Source organism: Tamandua tetradactyla, chromosome 21 (assembly GCF_023851605.1).
Source record: "Tamandua tetradactyla isolate mTamTet1 chromosome 21, mTamTet1.pri, whole genome shotgun sequence".
NCBI lineage: Eukaryota > Metazoa > Chordata > Mammalia > Pilosa > Myrmecophagidae > Tamandua > Tamandua tetradactyla.
Window position 1 is genome coordinate 1,520,229 of NC_135347.1, and position 6,000 is coordinate 1,526,228.

General features: G+C 37.6%; 1 long non-coding RNA gene across 4 annotated transcripts in view; it reads right to left on the reverse strand.

The window, feature by feature from the left end:
• The window catches only part of LOC143665238 (uncharacterized), a 44,582-nt gene extending 39,416 nt beyond the window's left edge, over positions 1-5,166 (reverse strand). For all 4 annotated transcript variants that reach the window (XR_013166796.1, XR_013166794.1, XR_013166795.1 and 1 more), the window contains exon 1: positions 5,039-5,166. This is a non-coding gene — a long non-coding RNA (uncharacterized LOC143665238). The remainder of the gene's footprint in view (positions 1-5,038) is intronic.
• Positions 5,167-6,000: the final 834 nt, after the last annotated feature.

Below are 6,000 nucleotides of genomic sequence, written 5' to 3' on the forward strand. Positions count from 1 at the left end.
AAAACTGCAAAGAAGAAAAATGCATCTTTTGTCTTTAATACTTTTACACTTTTGGAGTATTCAGAGGAGGTGAGGTGGGGAGCCTTAACTCACTAACTATTCCATCCTGGTTGGTAGTTCTGGTAATTGAAGGCTAAACTGGAGGAGGACAATATTTTGAGTATCACAGACCACTTCATTGTATTTGTTACCTATTGTAAAACAGGCTGCAGTCACTAAACTGAAATTGTAGTTGTCCTACTCAATGAAGAAAGGAAGGTAATTGTTGAAATAATTAAAAAAGACATGGTGCTGTGGGGACAGACTCCTCAAAGTTGGATCTAGTCTCTGCATTTATTACATATTGTCTTGGACAAATTACTTCACCTCTCCGTGTTTCTGCTTCCCCATCAACACAACAGAGAAAATAATAGGGCCTATCTTATAGAAATTTGTGAGGATTAAATGAATCAGTATATGTAAAGAACTTGGAGGAATGTCAAAAAAAATAGTTAAAGCAATATTAGTAGTATTTTTCCTGTGCGTGTGTGGGCCAAGTTTGGCTTTTGAATGTCTAATTTTCTTTTTCGTGATTCTACCTGGATGTCAGTCCAAAAGGTGGGGAATCATAAATGTGCATGTGTGTATGATTTTTCTCTTTAGATGAGTTAGCAGGTTTTATTTCAGAAAGTTAAAGTCAATTAACTTTGAGCCATTCATCAACTAATCCAATTGAGGAAGAGCCAGATCATAAAGAACAATATACTTCATCAAATAGTGAAATGTGCAGTGGGTATCTATAGTAAATGAACATATTCTGGAGTGAGGATATAAAAAAGGTTCTGTAGGTCTTTAGATACTGTATTGTAGCATTTTCCCCACTGAGGTCTTTTTAATCTGTATATACTTCTGTTTAAAATCTGAATAGCCTGAAAGCTAGATTTCCAGTCCATCAAGATAGTAATGAAGAGTCTCCAGGGTGCTGTTCCCTCACAGAATCCTTCAACAATTATAAAAACTGGTAGAACCATTTTCTTCAAAACTCTGGAAAATAGTTAAAGGGTTGTAGTAACTGTGCATCTACCTAATCAAGGAAACACATGTTTAAAAACCATAATAGAAGCTTGTGGCACCCTTGCTGGCAACCTCCATGATTTCTTTTCCAGTGTGGTGTGGAGTCAGCCCATGCTCCTATTGTGGGTTCCTGGCCCTCTTCCAGATGAACCCAAACAACCCCTATGTACACACTGGGATGCCTGTATGTTGGTGCCAATCTACTGAGTGGCAGCCTGAAGGACTGAACCGGGAAACTGTCTCTGCTTCACCCTCCCAGAACTTGCCCTGCAAACAGACACGGTTTCAGACAGCTAAAGCAGTGTAAGAAGCAGTTAAGTGAAAGTGGCCTAGGACAAAGATTACTGGCTTTCAGCCATACAATAAAGTGCCTTGGAGGAGAGAGGGAAATCTGTTTCAAAGGAAATAGAGGGGACATTCAGATTACTGTAATCAGGGGAACTCTTAAAGCCATGAGTGAGCTCAAACTCAGGACAAGATGCAGGCTCAGAAAAGATGGAGAAGACCCTGTACTACGTTTTTGACTTGGCTGATCTTCTTTATATGTGGCCTAAACTCTAAAAGAGATCACCAACCAATGTAGAACTATTTTGCAAAGACTGTGAAAGATAGTATTTTGTATTTGTTTGTTTTGGTAGCTCCTGGTACTCAAGGTAATCTCTATCATTATTATCTGGATACATATTTAAAGAATAGATGGCTCAGGGACGAAATCCCAGAATCAGTACATTAAAACATTAAAATGTACTTTATGCAACAAAAGATTAGAAGACAGACAAACAAACAAACAAAAAAGAAAATGATGGCCCATACAAAGGTGACCCGACCCGCGGGACAGACGAACCTGGACCTGAGGGAGGGAGTGAGAACAGGGGACAAAAGACACAGAGAATGGAGACAAGACAGGATTCTGATCAAGTCTCATTTATTGAGGGCAAATCTAGGGTATTTATGCAGTAAGGAAGGGGAGGTGACTTGTATTGGACGTCAGCAGAGGTTGGGCATTATCCTGCAGTTAAGCAACAAATCAGCAGAGACTAAGCTGGGAAAGGCAGATCAGCCAAGCCTGGTCAGCTGATTTCGGGGAAGGGCAGAGCAGAAGTTAGGAAATAGAAACTTAACTTGAGATAGAAACTTAACTTGAGTTAGTACCTAAGATGGCATCAGATCACAAGATGGCGGGCACACTGTCGGTGCCATAAGCAGTTTCCCACACAAAGGAACAAGTTAAAAATTCTGAAAGTGTCAACGAAGACCAGGATTTGAACATACTGGAAAAAGAAAAAAGAAAACATAGAGAAAGAACTAAGGAATCAGGGTAAAACAATGAATGGACAATATAAGAATCTCATGAAGAGATAGAAAATTTAGAAAACAACCAAACAGAAATTTTGGAGTTTAGGACTCCAACAACTGAAATGAAAAATTCCTTAGAAGCTTGCCACAGCAGACTGAAGGTGGTAGAAGAAAAGAATTGGTGAACTCAAAGACAAGGCAATTGAAATGATCCCAGCTGAGGAGCAGAAAGAAAAGGAATGAAAAAAAGTGAACAAATTCTAAGAGACCTGCCGAACACCATCAGTCATATTCTGCGTGCATTATGGAATACCAGAAGGAGAAGAAGGACAAAGTGAAGAAGGAATATTCAAAGAAGTAATACCAGGAAACTTCCCAAACTTAATGAAGGACATGCATAAGCACATTCCAGAAGACCAGTGACTCCCACACAAGATAAATTCAAAGAGGCTCATGCCTAGACACATAGTAATCAAACTTTAAAATGCCAAAGACAAGGAAAGAGTTCTGAAAACTGCTACAGAAAAGCAACTGCCATATACAAGGAATCCCCAGCAAGATGAAGTGCTGATTTCTCATCAGAAACCGTGAAGGCAAGGAGGCAGTGGAATGAAACATATAAAAAAACCAATTGCCAATCAATAATCTTTTATTTGGCAGGAATATCTTTTAAAAATGAGTGGGAGATTAAGACATTCCAGATAAAAGATGAGGGAGTTTGTCATGACTACACCTGTCCTACAGGTAATTCTAAGGGGAATTCTTCAGGCTGAAAGGACAGAAAACAAAACAGTAGATGGAAGTGGTATAAAGATCTCCAGTAAAGGTAACTATATGGGTAATTGTAAATATCACTACTACTGTGATTTTTGGTATATAACTCTGCTTTTTACTTCTTACAGTTTCTAAAATTCAAACACATAAATAGTAATGTTAAATCTATGATTAGGAATACAATGAATAAAGACATAATTTGTAACAAGTACAATGAAAATCTTGGGGAACTGAGGGGTATAGGAACATTGCTTGTGTATTCTATTCAATTTTAATTGGTATTTATCAAATGTGATTGTTACAGTTTTAGAGTGTTAAATTTAAGCTCCTTGGTAACCACAAAGAAAATATCTGAAAAGTATATACAGAAGGAAATGAGAAGGTACTCAAAATGGTACACTTTGAAAATTAAATGAATATGAAAGTTGGCATTAGTGAAAGAATTGAGGCACAAAACAGATGTTAGACTTGCAAAGACCACATAACAAAATGGTAGATGAAAATCCTGCATTATTAGTAGCTACTTTAAATGGATTAAACTTGATAACAAAATGTCAAAAGTTGGTAGAATGGAAAAAAAAAAGCCTGACTCAGTTTTATGCTGTTTATAAGAGACTGATCTTAAATTTAAACACATAAGTAGGCTGAAAAGTGAAAGCATGGAAAAATATCATGCAAATTGTAACTAACTCAAACTTCCTAATTTGAAAACTCATTACAAAGCTGCAGTAATAAAAAAAAAAAACCACATAGTACTGGCACAGGAAAGACATAAAGACCAATGGAATTGACTTGAGAGTTCAGAAATAAACACTAACACTTTGACCAACTGGTCTTTGACAAGGGTGCCAAGTCCACTCAGTGGGGAAAGTATAGTTTTTTCAACAAATCTTGCTGGGAAAATTGTATATTCATACGCAAAAGAATGAAGTTGAAACACTACCTCATATCATATACAAAAATTAACTCAAAATAGATCAAAGACCTAAGTATAAGAACCAGAACTATACAATTCCTAAAAGAAAAAACATGGAGAAGCATTTTCAGGACCTTGTAATTAGGCAATGGTTTCTTAGACTTTACACCAAAGCACAAGCAACAAAGGGAAAGAAAGATAAGTAGGACTTCACCAAAGTTAAAATCTTTTGCACATCAAAGGACCTCATCACATAAGTGAAAAGAAAACCTACAGAATGAGAGAAACTATTTGGAAACCACATTATCTGATAAGGGTTTAATATCCAGAATATATTTAAAAAATCCTACAACTCAACAACAAAAAGAGAAACACCATTAAAAACAGGGCAAAGGACTTGTATAGACATTTTTCTAAAATATACAAATGGCCAGAAAGTACATGAAAAGATGCTCAACATGATTAACTAATAGGGAAATGCAAATCAAAAGCATAATGAGATCTGTCATATCCACTAGAATGGCTACTAGTGAAAAAAAAATAAGCGTTACAGAGGATGTGTAGAAATAGAAGCACTTGTTCATTGTTGGTGGGAATGTAAAATGGTACAGAAACTATGGAAGGCAGTCTGACAGTTTCTTGGAAAGTTAAGTATAGAATTGCCATATGATTTAACAATCCCACTTCTAGTTATATGCCCCAAAGAACTGAAAACAGGAACTTGAATAGATATTTGCACACTGAGGTTGATAGCAGCATTATTCATAATAGGTCAAAGATGCTAATAAATTACCAGTTTACATCAAAAAAGGGCCTCTGTTTTTTGGCCTTGGTCCAGGGCCTGCCTGCTGGGCAGAGCTGGCTAGGCTGGGATGTGGAGACTGGGCTTGGTGGTACAGGGTCCTGGGGTCAGAGGTGGTGGTGCAGTGACCTGAGTCTGCCACCACAGTTGGAGGGAATCCATGAGGTGACTGGGTGCTACAAGACCCTGTTGCTCACCATACGATTGTCACAGGAGGTCTAGGAGAAGATCGAGCATGCCAAGGCAGGGCTGGTCCACTACATGGAGGAGACAGACGATGAGATCCTGCAGCTGGCCAGGTGCCAAGATGCTTTGAGTGCCTGTGACGTCATCATCTGTGATGTCAGCACAGCATTGTGCATGTAATTAACATGACTGAATTACACATTTGAATGCTGGTAGAAGAGGACATCTTTAGGTTGTGTATATGTAACTAGAATAGACATTTAAAGAATACACATAGGACTGTATACCACAAACAGTGAATCCTAATGTGAACTGTGGACTGTAGTTAATAGTATAATTATAGTAATACTGTTTTACCAATTGTTACAGGGTTCCTTTTGGAATGCAAAGTGTTAATAAAAGGGAAAATTGCATGTGTGAGGGGGTATGTGGGAACTCTGCATCTTATGCATAATATTTTCTGTAAGCTGCAACTCCTTTAATAAAAAAATTAAAAAAAATCTGAATATTCCAAGTGTTCTTTTCATAACCATAATGGAAAGTGTGACAGAATGGTGAGTAAAGCCCAAGCCACCACTCATCAACAATTTTGACAATGTAGGAAAATGCAATCTGTCCCTTTTTATTCATAGGATTTAGATGTAGTTAGGGGCATAAAAAAATTCTTCAAAGAGATCATGTTTTTTTGAGTTGGTCCCACTGAAACCAAATTTATTCTCTATATAAAAATTGACAATCTATTGGAATAACTCAATTCAATATTCTGTAATTTATTTTTTCTCACTTATAAAAGAGCCTATGTTTCTCAATGATGACATGGTTTTGGCTCAGAACTCTCTCACTGACTGATCTGAGGCTGTGGGCTCTTGTCTAGCCCTCACTGAACACCAATTCCAGTCTGTTAAATGGTGAGAACAACGGTGGCATTGGACTACGTTAGTTAAATGAGATCCCTGGCTGGGAAGACACAGGC